Source organism: Centrocercus urophasianus, unplaced genomic scaffold, assembly GCF_019232065.1.
Source record: "Centrocercus urophasianus isolate 14NV4802_14NV808 unplaced genomic scaffold, USGS_Curo_1.0 seq_14, whole genome shotgun sequence".
Classification (NCBI taxonomy): Eukaryota; Metazoa; Chordata; class Aves; order Galliformes; family Phasianidae; genus Centrocercus; species Centrocercus urophasianus.
Window position 1 is genome coordinate 45,734,150 of NW_024884586.1, and position 16,060 is coordinate 45,750,209.

Below are 16,060 nucleotides of genomic sequence, written 5' to 3' on the forward strand. Positions count from 1 at the left end.
GCAGCCTCCTAGCAAGAAGCAGGAAACACAGCTCAGAGCGTTATCAGCCTAATGTTAAGAGCAGGAGACCATCACTCCCCATACAGCACTGAATTAAAAACACTACAGAGTAGTAGACGTAAAGGCCTCAAAGTCATTCCATTGCATTGATTAGCTTAAAGAATTTGTTTACTAGAGATTGGGTAAGGTCATGGAGTCCAAAGGCTCCTTAAGACTCTGTTTGGTTAATGGATTTGGAACAGCACTGCAGCGCTTTAACCTTTCATCCCAGAGCTGAGGCCAAAAGAAGCTGTCCAGCACTAATTACCGAAGGTCAGATTTACTCCTAGCAACAGGACCCACAAACCAGCAGGTCAAATGCCTTGGTTTATATTTAAAAAAGAAAAAAGAAAAAAGAAAAAACACCTTAATTGAGCACAAGATATTGGTCTTATCCTTCTGGGCATGTTGGACATGGGCTCCGGGGACAGTAATTAGTGCTATAAGGAAACACTCAGGGAAATACAGCCAGACCTGGCTGCAGTGTCTTCTCTTTCAAATGCAAAATAGAACTGATAGTAACAGGCTTATGCTCCATCCACAAGGACTGCTTAGTCCCTGCTCGGCTTCTAGTCTGATCTCCAAGAAAATGTTTTAATACAGTATAACAGAACTGACAGCCTGTATTTCAGGCTGAGTCAAGGAAGACAGTCGGGGATTACACTCACACTGAGACAGTTTAGTCCGATTCCTCCTCCTCCTTTGTTTGATTGACATCGGTTACTTCTGGATATCAGTTTGATGTTTTGTTTTTTTTTTTAACCAAAAGAAGGATACCTAATAATTAAGGAGCTACCTGACATGAAAGTGTTCTTCCTTATATTATGCTAAGACACACTTACATAAGCACTATGTAAAGATGCATCTGTGACCAGGATCACCAACAGAATCAAAGAATTGTTTGACCTGAAAGGGACTCTTAAAGATATCTAGTCCAGCTCCCTGGTAGTGAACAGGGACAACCACAGCTCCACTAGGTGCTCAGAACCACATCCAGCCTGACCTTGAATTTCCCCAGGCATGGGTCCTCCACCATCTCCTGGGCAATCTGTGCCAGTGCCTCACCACTCATCATAAAAACACATACAAGTTCATTTTCATCAACTGCCCTGTAAATTTTCAGCATTTCAATTGTGATCTGCAGCACCTGAGACACCTATAACACCTTTTGCTCTTTGATACCTCACATAAATGCTCTTTGCATCCAGCAGCAGAAAATACTTCAGCACATACATGCTCGATTTATCTATTTAATTAGCAGTTTTTATGCTACATGCTGAAATACCTTGAGAATAGTTTGACTCGTCTGAGCATAAACAGGAAAATTAGAATTCAAAACAGATCTTCCCTGTATTTTCATGCATTTGCCCATGATTTCTTGAGCAAACCTCATGCAGCAAAGAATTGGCATGTCAGCCAGTGTTCTTACCTTCCAATTGATCTAGATACTTTAGAGCGTGCCAAATAGAAGGTAACTAATGAGTTGCTCAATGTCACTAATGAAGGCAGCAGGAGCAGTGTGTAAGGACTATGCTGGGTCAGGACCTGTCCACATCTCCTGTAGGTATTTACAGATAGCACTGCCTTGAAACCCTAAGTGTAACGCATTAGCGTGCAAACCATCCACTGCTCTCAGTGGTGACAAGTAACAAGCACTTGTTTGGCCCAGTGTTCAGCAAGCAAAAAAACCAGCAGGTTGCACTTTCAGAACCATATAAAAACTGAAACGGCAACACTACCTTAAAGAAATCAAGGCACGAGGTTTGAGTGATCTTCATCAGTAACAGAAAAGACAGGGATACACCTGCCATTTTTGTGACTGCTCACCTCCTCGCCTGCCCATTCCTTTGTCACAGGGTCCACAAAAACCACAGCTCCAAGTTTAAAAGGCATAAAGGAGGAACAAGACGACTCTGTGTCCAAATCTCCTTAAATAGGGCTTACAGCAGCAAAACTGAGATTCTAGCTCTGCCACAGGCTCACTAAAAGATACTGAATGGTTCATTTAGCCCTATCATATTTGAGGTCACCAGCTGTAAAACAAGATTAAATACGTTTTATTTCTTGCAAATGCAAAGCGTCTTTCTGTCGCTTCAGTAGATTTTTCCACATACGTATTCATTTTGGCAAAAATACTTTCTGCTGAAAAGATACAGCTCAAAAATGTTCAGCCAGTCCTAAACAGAGAAGGAACTTTCTCATTATGTGGGTTTATCAAAGTGTGAAAGGGTCTTGGTCTTTTCTGTGGTGTCTGCACAATGCTGTAGCACAAACAAATTGTAATCCTGGTACAGCACAGAGTAATCTCATTCAGAGCATCAATGGAATAGGCTCATTACCTTAAGACACATGCAATACTTCTAAAGACAATCTCATGCTTAGACACACTAATAAGCTACAAATGGCTGTGGCCAGAAATTCAAAAGAAAATGCATCCCACAAATTATTTGTACTGGAGCTAGTTGGCTAAGTCATTAAAGAAAAAGCTCAAGTCAGGCACAGGAAAAAGGGCAGAGTTCCAGAACTGCTTAAACGATGGCTGAAGTGTTCCCACCTGCTTTATTTCACTCAGCACCTCAGCACCATTGCACCACGCGGTGTTTTTGCCCTGAAGAAGGGGTGCCAGCACTTTTAACAATACATATTCCTGAAGGATTGGGAGCTCTGCAGACAGGTAAAGATGGGGAGGATAGCAAAGTTTAAAATAATTTGATAACGTTCCTACATTTACCTTGTAGTTTCCCCATTCACTTTTGACATGGAGAAGCTGAGTATAAAATAAACCTAGCAAATAATTGTCCTGACCAGCTCTGGCTCTGTCCCCATCCCACAATGAGATGGTATCTCTTCTCACAGTCTCTGCACCAGTGCTACAGCAGAAAAGGATTTGTTTCTCTCTGAAGAACAAAGAGCACCAACTGCAACAGCATTTCAACAGAGATGAGCACTGGGGGAAGAGGAAAATCCAGATCTGAACTCTCCTCAAACAGCCAGGACTCTGAGTCAAGCATAATCCAGGGTTTTATCAGATAACTTTGATAAGGGGCTAGTCATTGGCTGAGTAACCCCTTGCTACCCTCAGAATCAATCATCCCTCCTTCTCTATTGATTAAAACAACCTGTTGCTATTTTCTCACGATCCTGGCTGTCAGCAGCCCTGTTAGATGCTCCTGCCATGACCAGACTGTTTTCCTCTGGCTTTTGTAAGTGCAACTCATCTGCAGAGGATCAAGCCGTAGGAAGTTTTCTTTCAGGGCTTTTTCCTTTCTCCTGCCCACATTCTTCACTCATTGAAGTTATTTACTGACCCACTAAACTGAAGCTATCCTGACTCTATAGATTTAATTCACTAATAATCTGGAAGCTATAATGTAGCATTTTCTCATTTAAAAAGTGCACCCTGGTGTGTTGCACCCTTTATTTGTAAGTCAATGAATTAATTATTGAGCTAATAAGCCCTGCTTCATAACAGTGACTGGAGGGTGCCCTCGGAAACAAAAGCAGACAACATCTCTTTGCTCCTCTAAAGTACTCCTGTGATAAAACCTTTGGGGTTTTGTGTTTTATTATTCTATTCGCAAAGCTGTCTCCAATCAACAGAATTAGGATGTGCAGTGTGTGGACCATAAGCTTTATATCTTTGTATTCTATCTAAATGATAACAGAGTGTTCTGTCTTTAATGCATGGATCAACATTTAGTCTAAGAACTGTGCTGGGGATTCTCACTTTACAAACCATCTCTCAACAGACATTATTAAACACTTTTGTTGTCACCACGCCTGGTGTTCTTCTGCAGAAGTTGAGGCCCTATGCCAGCCACTGCACAGGAATCATGGGAGTCCTAAGCCAAACTGGACAAGCTCAAGCTGCAAGTAAAGGAGCATCATTCTGCTCAGCTTTATAATTGGGAGTTGAAGCCAGAGAAAGATGTAGTGATCAGCTTTGACTCAGAGTTTTCAACTTGATCTCTTACGTTTCAGTTCCATACTCCTGCCTTCATTAACAGCGGATGAGGCACAGCTCTTTAGATAAAATGCCTTCCTTGACCCGCAACCCAGGTATAGCATGAGTAATAGGAGGACATAGTGCTCCTGCCACACACGAAAGGGAGCAGATCGCCTCCAAGAATACAAATTAAGAACACAAAGTGTTTCTGACCCCAGATTTTTTGAACTATATCTTGCGCAGTCTCCACCAGGACTATATTAGAGAGTTGGTTAAAGATCTTCTTCCAGAAGTTTTTGAGATAAAGGAAATTTGACCTGAGTAACTTCACAAAGAACTTCTTTAAGAATGCAGAGATTTAGGAGGTTTCAAGAAAAGTTTACAGCATAAAAATTGAACTTTTTTTCCACACCATTTATCTTCAAGATCTCCTTCATCCCCTCAAAAGAAACAAAACAAACAAACAAACAACAACAAAAAAGCAATCCTAGACCTCTCTACACTGCATTTTGTCAGGATGAGAAAGACCTTTCCAAAGATCAGGCCTAGGAATACTCATAAATGCAGTAGTGGAGCAGCGCTTGTGACACAAACATACCCACTGTTGCGTGGGTTACCAAATGGTAGATGATATTTTGGGGATGTCCAACTCCTGCATACACCTAGCAGGGTCTCAAAGCACATGAACAGAGAAGGTTGAAGTGAAAGAGTGGCATAAGGAGTGACAATAACTTGCTCAAGGCTAGCCCAGAAATCCACTGCCAGAGCCAGAAATAATGTCTCTCCAAGTACCTACCGTATTAGCTGTGACCCCCACGGACACATGAACTTTCTGTAGGTCCAGCTCAGTGACTAAGGCTAATCCCACCTACAATTCCAATGTAAAGAAGGATTTTGAAATAAGAGGGAAAAAGCCTGCAGCACAATACCACCATCACATACATCTCTAAATCAATTAAATTACTCTTAAACATCACAAACGCTGCTAAGTGCTAGCTATCACAGAGCTGAAACTGAGGGGCATGTTGATGCAAACAAAATGCTGAAAAATAGGCATGTGTCTGGATTGCCTTAATTTTGTGGTTTTATGTCAAATGCCGAATCATATTCTAATGCTCTTGCATATTTTATTCCCCTTGTTCTTTTCAAACACTAGCAAATGTGACCGCTTGCAGTGCCAAGACACTGCAAATTAAAACAATAACCACAGTCAGAATGTGATACTGAACTACTGCTAGAGCATAGTCTTCCTTATATAAGACACTCCAGCAAGCACGTTCCTCTCACAGTGCAGTCCCATCTCGTGGTACATTATGAATTATTCCAACATGACAGTCATACAATACAAAGTCAATTGAAATCACGGTATGGTCCAAATTTCCCATTCATTGCAATGGGACTTTTTCTAGTAAAAATAATTAGACCTGCAGGGAACTGTTCCAGAGTCTTGCCAATACCACTGAACAAAACCCTCAAAGCTTACCAGTTTTAACTCAGAAGTTCACTGATGTTGTCCCAGTAGGATCGCTCCTCATCATGAAAACTGAATGTACCACTGATATTTTGTGTGATGAAGACGAAGGTCTAGCAAAAGGCATTTAAGTCTGTGCCAGTGAAGGAGAAATTCAGACTTCTGACAAGCTATGAGATGTCAGAGCAGCTGGAAATATTCAGTATGATCCTCCAGCTGAATACAACTGTGCTGGCAGGCAGGAAGGAAAGGCAGGAAGAAAGCAGGGCTTGCTCTTGCACACCATCCCATCAATTACCCTCATAAGGGCATTTCTCTGCCAGAAAAAATAGAAGAGGAGACAGGAGGGAGAGATCAAGAACACCACATGAGAGAAGCCAGCCTAAAGCAAAATCTCTGCATTATCCACTCAAATGAAATACAGAAGTTTTTGCTACAGCAGGACATATAGCTGATGTCCTTCACAAATCTTTCTAATAATGAGACTGAATTATTCTGCTAACTTCTGCATACAGAAGTGGGAAGAGCAGGGATACATGATCCATGGTGTACATGTGGAGAATGGTAATGCTGGGCCTCTGGCTCCATAGAGCAAATGCACTTGAACTCGGGAAGATACAGCCACTAGAGATGGGAAGGAGTTTTGCATCTGTGTTAGCACAGCTGACTTCAAACTGGGTAAGAGATGAAGATCAGTTACCATAAAGAGACAGTTTAACACAGGAAGACCAAAGAGACTCAGCTTGTTTAGACTAGTAAAATAGCTGGTGAAAGAGGGAAGGCTGCTCTCTACAAATCTATCCTGAGGATAAACACCACAAGACAAAAGAACTATTTAAGTTAATGGCCAACACTGGCACAAGAGCACAATATAAATTGGCCATGAATGCATTTAGGTTGGAAATTAAAGAGGGTTTCTAACCACTACAGCAATTAGGGTCTGAAGGAACCCGCCAGTGGGAACAGCAGAACAAAATAAATCCAACTGCTTTAAGCTGAGATTCAGTTCCTTGATGAAGGGCAAAGAAAGCAATGCCTCTAACAGCCTGGGAGCTGTGAACATATCTCCACAAATTTCTTTCTCAGTACAGAACACATTGGTCTATGCTTATTTGTGGTCTTAACAGTAGGTCCTTCATATCCAATCTGCCACAGATTATTCCTTTACTTCTGCAGAAAGATCCCTAGCAGCCTCCACCCACAAAGGCAGTTGAGGTACCAGAATCCCACCAACTGTAGGAAGATGTGTGCACCCTGAAGGCTTTTTCAAGCCCGGCACTTGAACAAGAAAGAGGGATTTCACTCACAGCCCTTATCCATTTGTTTCACTCAATGCAGTAGCATTCCAAATTCAGTCGTCATCATCCACCAAGGCCTCTTCCACATAGCAGAGCACACTGCCTGTCTGGCAGTTCTCAGTTTATAATATCAGAAAAACAAAGGGTTGTATATAGGTGTCTCCATAATTGTATAGCATCTCATTGAATGCTGAGGTAAACTCTCATCTCCCGAGGGCTGATGGTAGCTTTGCTCCTGACTGCAGCAAAACTGGGATTGAACAAGGCTGTCCCATGCTGAGTTGTACAGCTCAGAAAAGAGATGTGATAGGTGGTAATTTGATTAAATGCACTGGTATGAGCTGAACAGAAGCCAGCATAACCAGAACAGAACCAACAGGAGGGAGCAGCTGGTGGCTACTGCTCCTACTTGAAGAGTGCTCTGTCAAGTCAAAGACCATCCTGGGACCAGGACAGATGATCTGGTATCCTCAGGCAAACATACCCAGCTTCGGCAACAGGCTGTGAATCCCTAAGCATCCAGCCCACAAGGCAGGAGGCTGACTGCAGGAATTACTCAGAGAAACTCACTTCACAAGCAGTCAGAATATAAAATATAAACGGCCTGTCCATCCCACAAAAAATATTTGCCTGCTTTCTTCTTTCTTTTCTTTTTTTTTTAGCTTCTTTCAATTTTGAGTGGCTTCAAAACTATATACATAATACGTTTCTTAATAGAAACTCATTTAAATGACTCTCCTTCAGTAATATACAGAATAATTACCACAGCAAATTCATCCGTGGGTTTTCTTTTCTTATTATCAGTGGTTGAGTGGATTCATACTGTTTACTTGAAAATTAAAATGCCTTTTTTCAGTATACTGTGTGAGGTCACAGATCGCAAATTAGCCTATCTTGTTTAAAATAAATTGAGTCTGAATCTCACCCAATCAATCCCTAATTAGTTAAGCAAGGCAGATGGGTCAACCTAGTCTTTCTTGCCAAAGAAGTGGAGGGATATCTTTAATTGTGACATGCTGGAAGGAGGAAACCACATGAGCACAACTAACATTATGGAGGGGGAAACTTCCCCATCTGAGGCTTTGAAAATTATAAGGGCCCATTTAGTCAGACCCCTTTTCTTTCTACTAAGAGGTCTGTCTACTAAAAAGAGATGTAGAAAGGTCAAACAAACAAACAAACAAAAAAACACCAGTAAGTTTCCTAAGAGCCCTAGGAAGCCAGAAGTCTATCTGCTATCAGGAATCTTTAAGGTGACTTTTCATAAGCCAGCTCTTGGAGCTAAGCCTATTTCATACGTCCCTATCCTTCACTATGCTTATCCTTGTGGAGGGTGGTGAGTCACTAGAATAGGCTGCCCAGAGAAGTTGTGGATGCTCCATCCCAGGAAGTGTTCAAGGCCAGGTTGGATGGGACCCTGGGTAGCTTGATCTAGCAGGAGATGCTCCTGCTCAAGGTAGGGGATGGGTAAGTGAGGAAAACGTCTTCACAGAGCTTTGTTAGACTGGAGAACATCTCATACAGAGAACATACTTAGTGCTCCATCTTCCAAGATACTGAGGTGCTGTAATTGCCTCACTGCAATTTCAGAAGTACACAAACAAGTTCGATACTCCAGTCCTACGCAGTTGCAGTGTAGAAACAACAGAATCTTGATGCCTCAGTTGTTAGAGCAGTTCTGAGACTCTCATTAGGTAATTACCAAACTCCAAATGTAATTAGAAACTTTGGACAAATTTGCTTTTTATCTCTCTCTACTTCAGTTGTTTCCCTGTAGAATATATATTACAGCACTGTCTGCCACAGACACTTTTGAAGATAAGCCTACTATTACACACACTAACCAGAGTGGGCAAAACATCAAGAAACTGGTAAAATGTTTTTTCCTTCTTCTTGAGAAAACAAACTGACTGACTTCAATGGCTGATGGCTAAAGTTCCCTGACTACATGACTACAGAAAGAACTTGCCAATATGTGAAAAATCTTGACTGTGAGGGTGACAGAGCCCTGGAATGGGCTGCCCAGAAAGAACGTGGAGTCTCCTTCCCTGGAGATATTCAAAAGTCACCCAGACACCATCCCAGGTAACATGCTGTAGGGACCTTGCAACGAGAATGGGCTAGATCAACTCCAGAGGTCCCTTCCAACCTCAACCATTGTGCAACCCTGTGAATGCTCCCTATTGAAGGAAATCCATGAGACCTGAATAATTAATAATGTTACCAGTTAAAAATTGACTATAATTATCAAAACAATCCTGAAAAAGATGTTAATTGCTTGGCCTACATTCTTCCCTCAGTGGGAAATTATATTGACAAATATCAAGAGAAATCTCGTGATCATGAAACAATACTTGTTACAAATCAATCAATAGTAACCATGAAGTTTTGTTGCTTTTTAAAAACTGCTTCAGGATTCAATCTATCTTAGGATAATATCATTTTAGTAAGGTGGGTTTTTTTTTCCTTTTTTTCTCCTGCTTCATCTAAAGGTGATTCATGTTTTGCGGGGGACAAAATAAAATAAATATGGTGAAAACTTCTAAATGATTTTAACAAAACAAGTCATTATCGAGCATGGGCAAAATCATTCAGTTAAATTGCACTCATGGTTGAAATTAATTTTCTGAAGCAAGTTCTGAAAGGGGTAGTAGCCAACAATCAATAATCTCTTAATGAGGTGCAAGAAAAACATGTGTAGACATGACAGGTTTTGATGGCTAATGAGCTTCAGAGGAAGAACACTGTTCACAGGAAAACTCTGAAAGGCACAGAAAATTGATTAATTGCCAGCCCATGATATTGCAGGAAAACATTTGGAAATTCAACAGCGCTCAGACCTCATGTCATTTACACCTTCAATGCGACGTGTTAATTTTAAGGAAACATTATAGCTGAAGGGTGTTGTTTTTCCTCCCTTTCTCTCCCTAGTAGCTAACTCATGATCAATCTGCTTGCTGTGATTTTTTTTGCCTCAGAAACGAAGTTACCTGATAAAACTTCCCCATGTTGTTTACTGGAATGAATAACAAAATGTAAAAGAGAGACCACAGGGGGTCCTGTTTCTCTTTTGTGTTAATAGCTGCTCTGCTGCATGTAAGACATAACTAGGCTAACAGACATTTTGGTCTTCTGTCACTTATATTCACAAGTGTCAGCAATACAACATAAAAGAGTTCTCATTTACCAAGAAATGATCAAAAGATCATGACCTATTTTCCTGCAGTTAAACACCTTATTTTAAGAGGCAAAACTAACCTCTGTTCTACTTCCTACCAGTAGCTCACGTAAGTGGGAACTCATCCCTAAGCCTAGCAGGAAGATCTGGAGCAAATAAGATTTAACTTCTGTTGAAGAGGACCAATTTAGGGAACGCTGGGGATGGTGGCCAATGTCTCTACAAGGCCACTCTTGATAATTAGGAGATGGAAGCTTCCTGTGGACTGGATGAAAGCAAGCATCGCTCTCATCTTCAAGAAGGACAAGGAGAATAATCCAGAGAACTACAGGCGCATCAGCCTAGCCTTGATCTCTAGGAAGCTGCTGGAGCAAATCCTCCTGGAAACCACTTATGAAGGACAAGAAGCTGACTGTGAATAATCAGGGTGGATTTAAGAAGGGCAAATCTGACCAATCTGGTAGCCCTTTTCCAAAAATGGCTGACTTGGTAAATAAGGGTAGCCAGTGGGTTTTTGTTATTTTTGTTTGGTTTGTTTTGGTTTTTTGTTTTTTAGCACTCTCAGAACATCTTCGTAGACAAGCTGATGAAGTACAGCCAAGGTTAATGGACTTTGAGGCAGACAGAGAACTGCCTGAGTTGTTCTCCAAGGACTGTGATCAGTGGCACAAAATCCATACAAGGACCACTAGTGGTGTATATCAAGGGCCAATACTGGTTCTAATCTGCAATTTTCAGTAATGACCTGAACATTGAGGTATACAGGTGATACAAAACTGGAAACAGTGTTTGATGCACCAGATGGTGTTGCTATTAGGAAGCACCTCAATAGGCTGGAGAAAAGGGCCAACAGGGATCTATCTCATGAAGATCCACAAAGGGAAATGCAAAGGCCTATACTTGGCCAGGATAAAGTCCATTTACCAGCACAGGCTGAGGATGTAGCAGCTGAAAGCTGTCTTGTAGAAAGGGACCTGGAGCCTTGGTGGAAAACGAGTTGGCTGTACAGGAAGGCCAATGGCATCATGAGTGCAGCATTAGGAGTACTGCCAGCAGGTCAAGGAAGGTGCCACTTCCTCTTTACCAAAGTATTTAACTATCTGTTGTGGAGAGAAAAAAAGGTGGAGCTAGACTGTTCTCAGTGGTGCCCAGTGAAAGGATAAAAGCCAGTGAAAACAAACTGTAATGCAGGAAATTTCCTATAAACTTAAGTAAACTTTTTTACTGTGAGAGTGGGCAAACACTGGAACAAATTGCCTAGAGAAGCTGTGTGGAGTCAAAACTAAACACAGTCCTGATCTGATCCTGCTTTGAGCAGTGAAGCTGAACTAAACAATCTTGGTCCCTTCAGCCTTTCTGTAATTTGTGATCAGACTCATTCACAGGGATGCAAGTGGAAATTAAACCTAAGAATGCATTCTCATTAATATAAAGACACTGTTAGAGGATCATGGATGGAACTTCACAAAATAATTAAAACCCAAAACCCCTTTCCTCTCACTCTTAGAGCCTCAAATTTTCATCATTGCAAGTGTATGAAAGTGATCGTTACACCAGCTGAGTTAAGGTTGCCCACCCACTCTCCTACTCTCTAGCACATCACTTTCAGGTGTAATGGAGATTATGTCTTACGTCCCCTTTTACACTTATCACAGTTTGTGTTTGAGTTCTGCTCAAAGATTTGTGTTTTTAATACTGCCAACATTAAATTTCCATGCAATATATGCTTCTTAACTGTATGAACAAAATTTTACGTACTCATGAAATTCATTTAAGGATTTTCTCAGTATTTCCTTGCTTGTTTTTTTTGTTTAAGTAGCTGAAGATAGAGTACACTGCTCCTGTTTGCATGCTCCAATAATGTTTTCACAGAACAAAAGCAGGAAAGGTAGTGGGCAGTGGATGTTTCAGGACAGACTCTAGAAGGTGGGAGTTCACCACAACCAGACATCAGCTGGGATCCAGGAGAGGTCTTTCAGTGGAACAGCCTGACTACACTCCCACTACTCTCTTAAGAAGGTGTTAAATTAGTGGGCAACATCCAGAGGATTTCTGTCCAGCCCTGAGAGGGGAAACAAGGCCTATAAACCAGATAATCCTTCTGCCCAGTTTTATTTTCCTAACCTGAGGTGTGGCATCCTTAGCCAGAATCAGAGGCAAGGAAACAGCCCATTTGTTTTCCTATATAGAGTGTGATAGATTTTTGCACAGAATGTACAAGAAATATCTTTCTACAATTAATAAACATGCCTCATCAAGGATCAATACGCCCTTAGGCTCCATTACTTCAGTGGACAAAATAAAGAGATAAGAACATAGATGGAAAAGGAACACCCTGAAGATAATTCATGACAAAGTGTCAGCTGCAACCACCTGCAAAGTCTTTGTCCAAATGAATATCAACTGGACTGGGAGATCACAAGGAATTTCACAGTCTTGCATGACCTTGTCTTATTTCCATCTCTTCTTTTCATGAGTGGTCAATGCTTTGAGGTCTTTAGTAAGGGGATGGATACAATGTCTAGAAACCAGTTCTCTCATACATAAGACATACCAGAAGATAAATATCTTCTTACAAGCATTGTAAGACATAGAAACAGCTGAAAAGAAAATTAAATCATCCTGTTTTCATGGTCACTGAGATGCTGATTACTATTCTGCACTTGCTGCAGGACTATCAACGAGTTACAGGAAGGTTAAATTGATCTGACACCCTTATTTCTTCCCAGAGACAAGCAGCAGTAGCCAGCACATCTAAAAGTTGGTCCAGATATAAAACTGCACTTAAGAAGCCCATACAAAAGCATGAGGGAGAGGTCTCAATAATCCCATCTCTGCTGATCAATGTGACACACTAATTACTTCACATTAATCCCTGTATTCATTCCTTCTTCATTTTCTGACTAGTAAGACAGTCATCTCTTCAGAATCAGGATTTCTCAGTATCAACATGATTAAGAGTCTTGTTCTTGTTTAAAGCCTCAAGTAGTTATTTTTATTATTAAAAAAAAAAAAAAAAATAGTTTAGAATTAAAACTTCCAGAGCATGGCAGCCATGGGTGGCATTACAAGTCCCAGGGTGCCTATCCTTCTGCTAATAAGGTCGGCTTAACTTTAGAGACATCAGTCTCCTGCTTTGGAACATTATTAGAACTCTCCAAGTCTTTACAATGTTGAGCAGATTGATATCAGTTTATTTGTCCTACTGCAAGTCACAGATCAGGTATTTCCCAACCTTGCACCTGTACAGCCTAATACGCTTGCAGCTGTTTCTCATCCAGAGAGACGTGAATTGATGGCAGCCTAAGATATCTCAGGGGAAGACATGAAATCTCACTGATACCCAGAAAGTCCCCCACAAGCAGGGATGCAAATGAAAAAGGAGTGAAGAGCAAATGCACATTAGTGAGCATCGCCTAGTTTTTGTATGGTAGCAATTTAAATTCAATCAGACAACAGTGCAAAAAAAGACTCAATTTTTTTTTTTTTTTTTTTTAAAGTTGCATGATGTAATCCTTAAGAAAATATTTGAAAAGTAAAGCAAAGGGCAAACCTGCACCAGCTTCTTAGCAGAACATGGAAGACTTTCCAGTTTTAACTTCTTGCTCAGTGATAAGTGAGTTTTGTTGGAATGCAGGAAGACAGGATTCAAATCAACCCTCCTTCCCCAGAGGCTGGACTTCTCCTTAAATCTCTTATCAAAGCTGTTCCATATCAGATACAGAAATAGAACAACACTGTCTGCAATTCCTACTGCCTTCATCTAAATATGCAGACATGCAGCAGGGCCTGTCGTGGATCAGGTTAGACCAAGAAAGAATAATCTCTTTGACCCAGCTGGAAGCAGGCAAATTTCACTTACTCTTGCTTGTCCTCAAGTAGGATCATGAGAGAAGAGAGGGTCAAAACCAGAATTTGGCCAATACCTCACATAAATAAATGAGTAGCAAAGATACTGCTACTGAGATTATCAAGAAGTCCTTCCTACAAAAGAGGTTACAGTTCAACCAATATCCCAACCTAAGCCTTTAGAATGGCTCACCATGACAATGTCAGTATAATTATTCCCACGCAAAACAGAAGAGCTTCAAGACAAGGAGCCAAGTATCCCCTGCCTTAGAAACTCCAGCCAACTGGTACAAGTGGAAAATCAGGTTTCTCTGTCCCACAGGTAGGGGTGCTTTGAACCACACGTTGGCCCCAGGCACTGAGACTGTTATCCAAGGAGGGAGATGAGGGGAAAGAAGGGAAGGGCATATCTTCTGATGGCCCCTTTGTGAAAGCAGCAGCTAACCCTTCCCTGACACCTGGAGAGAGTTCATGACAGTGAGCCCTAGCTGGGGAGATGTCACTGATATACAGCAGCCACAGCGCTGAGTTCTTCAGCTCATCAAACCTTCAGAGCTTGATTCAAGACTTACCAAGTCAATATAGAGTCACACTGATTCCAGGGAGCTAATTAAGTTTTGAGTATCCATAAGCTTTACTGTGATCTAATCCCCATTAGAGCTGTAATTGTCCAAATTGATTTATCATTTAATACTGAAATTGGTAACACTCCAAGCAATAAACCCTTTTTGACAATTTTTTTTTCTTTTTTTTCCTCTCCTTCAAAAACAGTTGTTTCACAGAAATCCCTCTTTTTGCAGGAACACACAGTTCTACTGAAAATTTATCTAGGGAAAGTTATTTCATTCGATGGCATTTCGACTACCACAACGTTTGTCAGAACGAACGCTTAACATTTTTTCTCCCACTTAGAAACCTCTGTGAAGTTAAGATAAAAAAATGATAGATGTATGTGAGAATGACACTACTCTTCTTGGTCATACGCGTTGTCTGTCACTCATGCGCACAAACTTGGAGCATCTTTCCAGAAATAGAACGTTTGCCCCACAGCAGCTCTGCTTCTAAGAGTTGCTGTAACCCACTGTTATGCCTGTTTCACATTCTCCTCCTTAGAGGAGCTGAGCCCGCTGAAGCTGCCAACAAGAAGCTTTTGCCAGAAGTCCCACCTCCTCAGTAGTTGCTCCGTAAACAGTGGAACTGCTGAAACCTGTTTTCCTTAGATTTCATGTCTTGCAGGCAGATTTTCCTGTGTCTAACAAGGTGCTGGACCTTCCCCCTCAAGGCTTTCCTGGAGCTGGAGTGTTATTCTTGTCTCTCCCCATGTGGGTTCCTTCACATCTAACAAGGGATGGACTCAAACTGCCTCTCCCTCCCTACTTACCCTTGGGAAACCCATCAGGATGCAAACTATCACCTCTTTGTCAAACCTGGCTGGAACAGACCAGCAGATTTAGAAGTCATGAGGACAGTGAACAGGCAGATGCATGTGTATACACACAAAAACGTACACCCACGTGCTCCTTAGCCTGGTTTCCTAAGAAAACCAGACTAAAAATAACTGTGTTTGGGTTATGAAAAGCCATAGTTGCAATATGCGTTGCGTTTCCGCTCGCTGTCAGCATGCATTAGAGAACTTTCTGTTTACACATTTCTATGGCCTGTCTCAAAAAGACGATCTGTTATTTCTCCTATGATCTTCTAGCATCTTGATATTTTTACCACTGTATATTTGTACTGCTTTCCTTGTCAGAACACCCCAAGAAGACTGCCAGTACAGGCACAGATATTCTATGTGAAACGTCTTTGCAATAAGTATTTTTATAAGACATCAATTTTAATAGCTGCTAGAACAGTACATTTTGTTTTGAACCTGCAGCATAGCCTACTTTATATACAACCCAGGCAGAAAGCTATAAAAGGTAATTTAGCTGTTAACTGCCAATCCAAATATGCTAGCAAAAATGCAATGTCACTCAAAACCACTATATTTAGTCAGAACGTGGCATAAGGAGTTAACAGAGGTCTTTTTTCCCCTTCACAGAAACTATTTCTGTAATTTCAGTCTGGGGGATGCAAAGTAACACTTGCTAAAGGTTTCTGCATACCTCTTGTTTTTAAAAATATATACTGTAGTATGTATTTTATATGTATATTTGTATATTTGAGATCTGCTGTATGCTCTTGCAAACTTTTAAGTGTGGCTTTCAAGGCACTTGTTTTTTTTTCCCTCCACTGACTGCTTCTAACTGACCACCATACCCTCCTCCCCAGAATAGTCT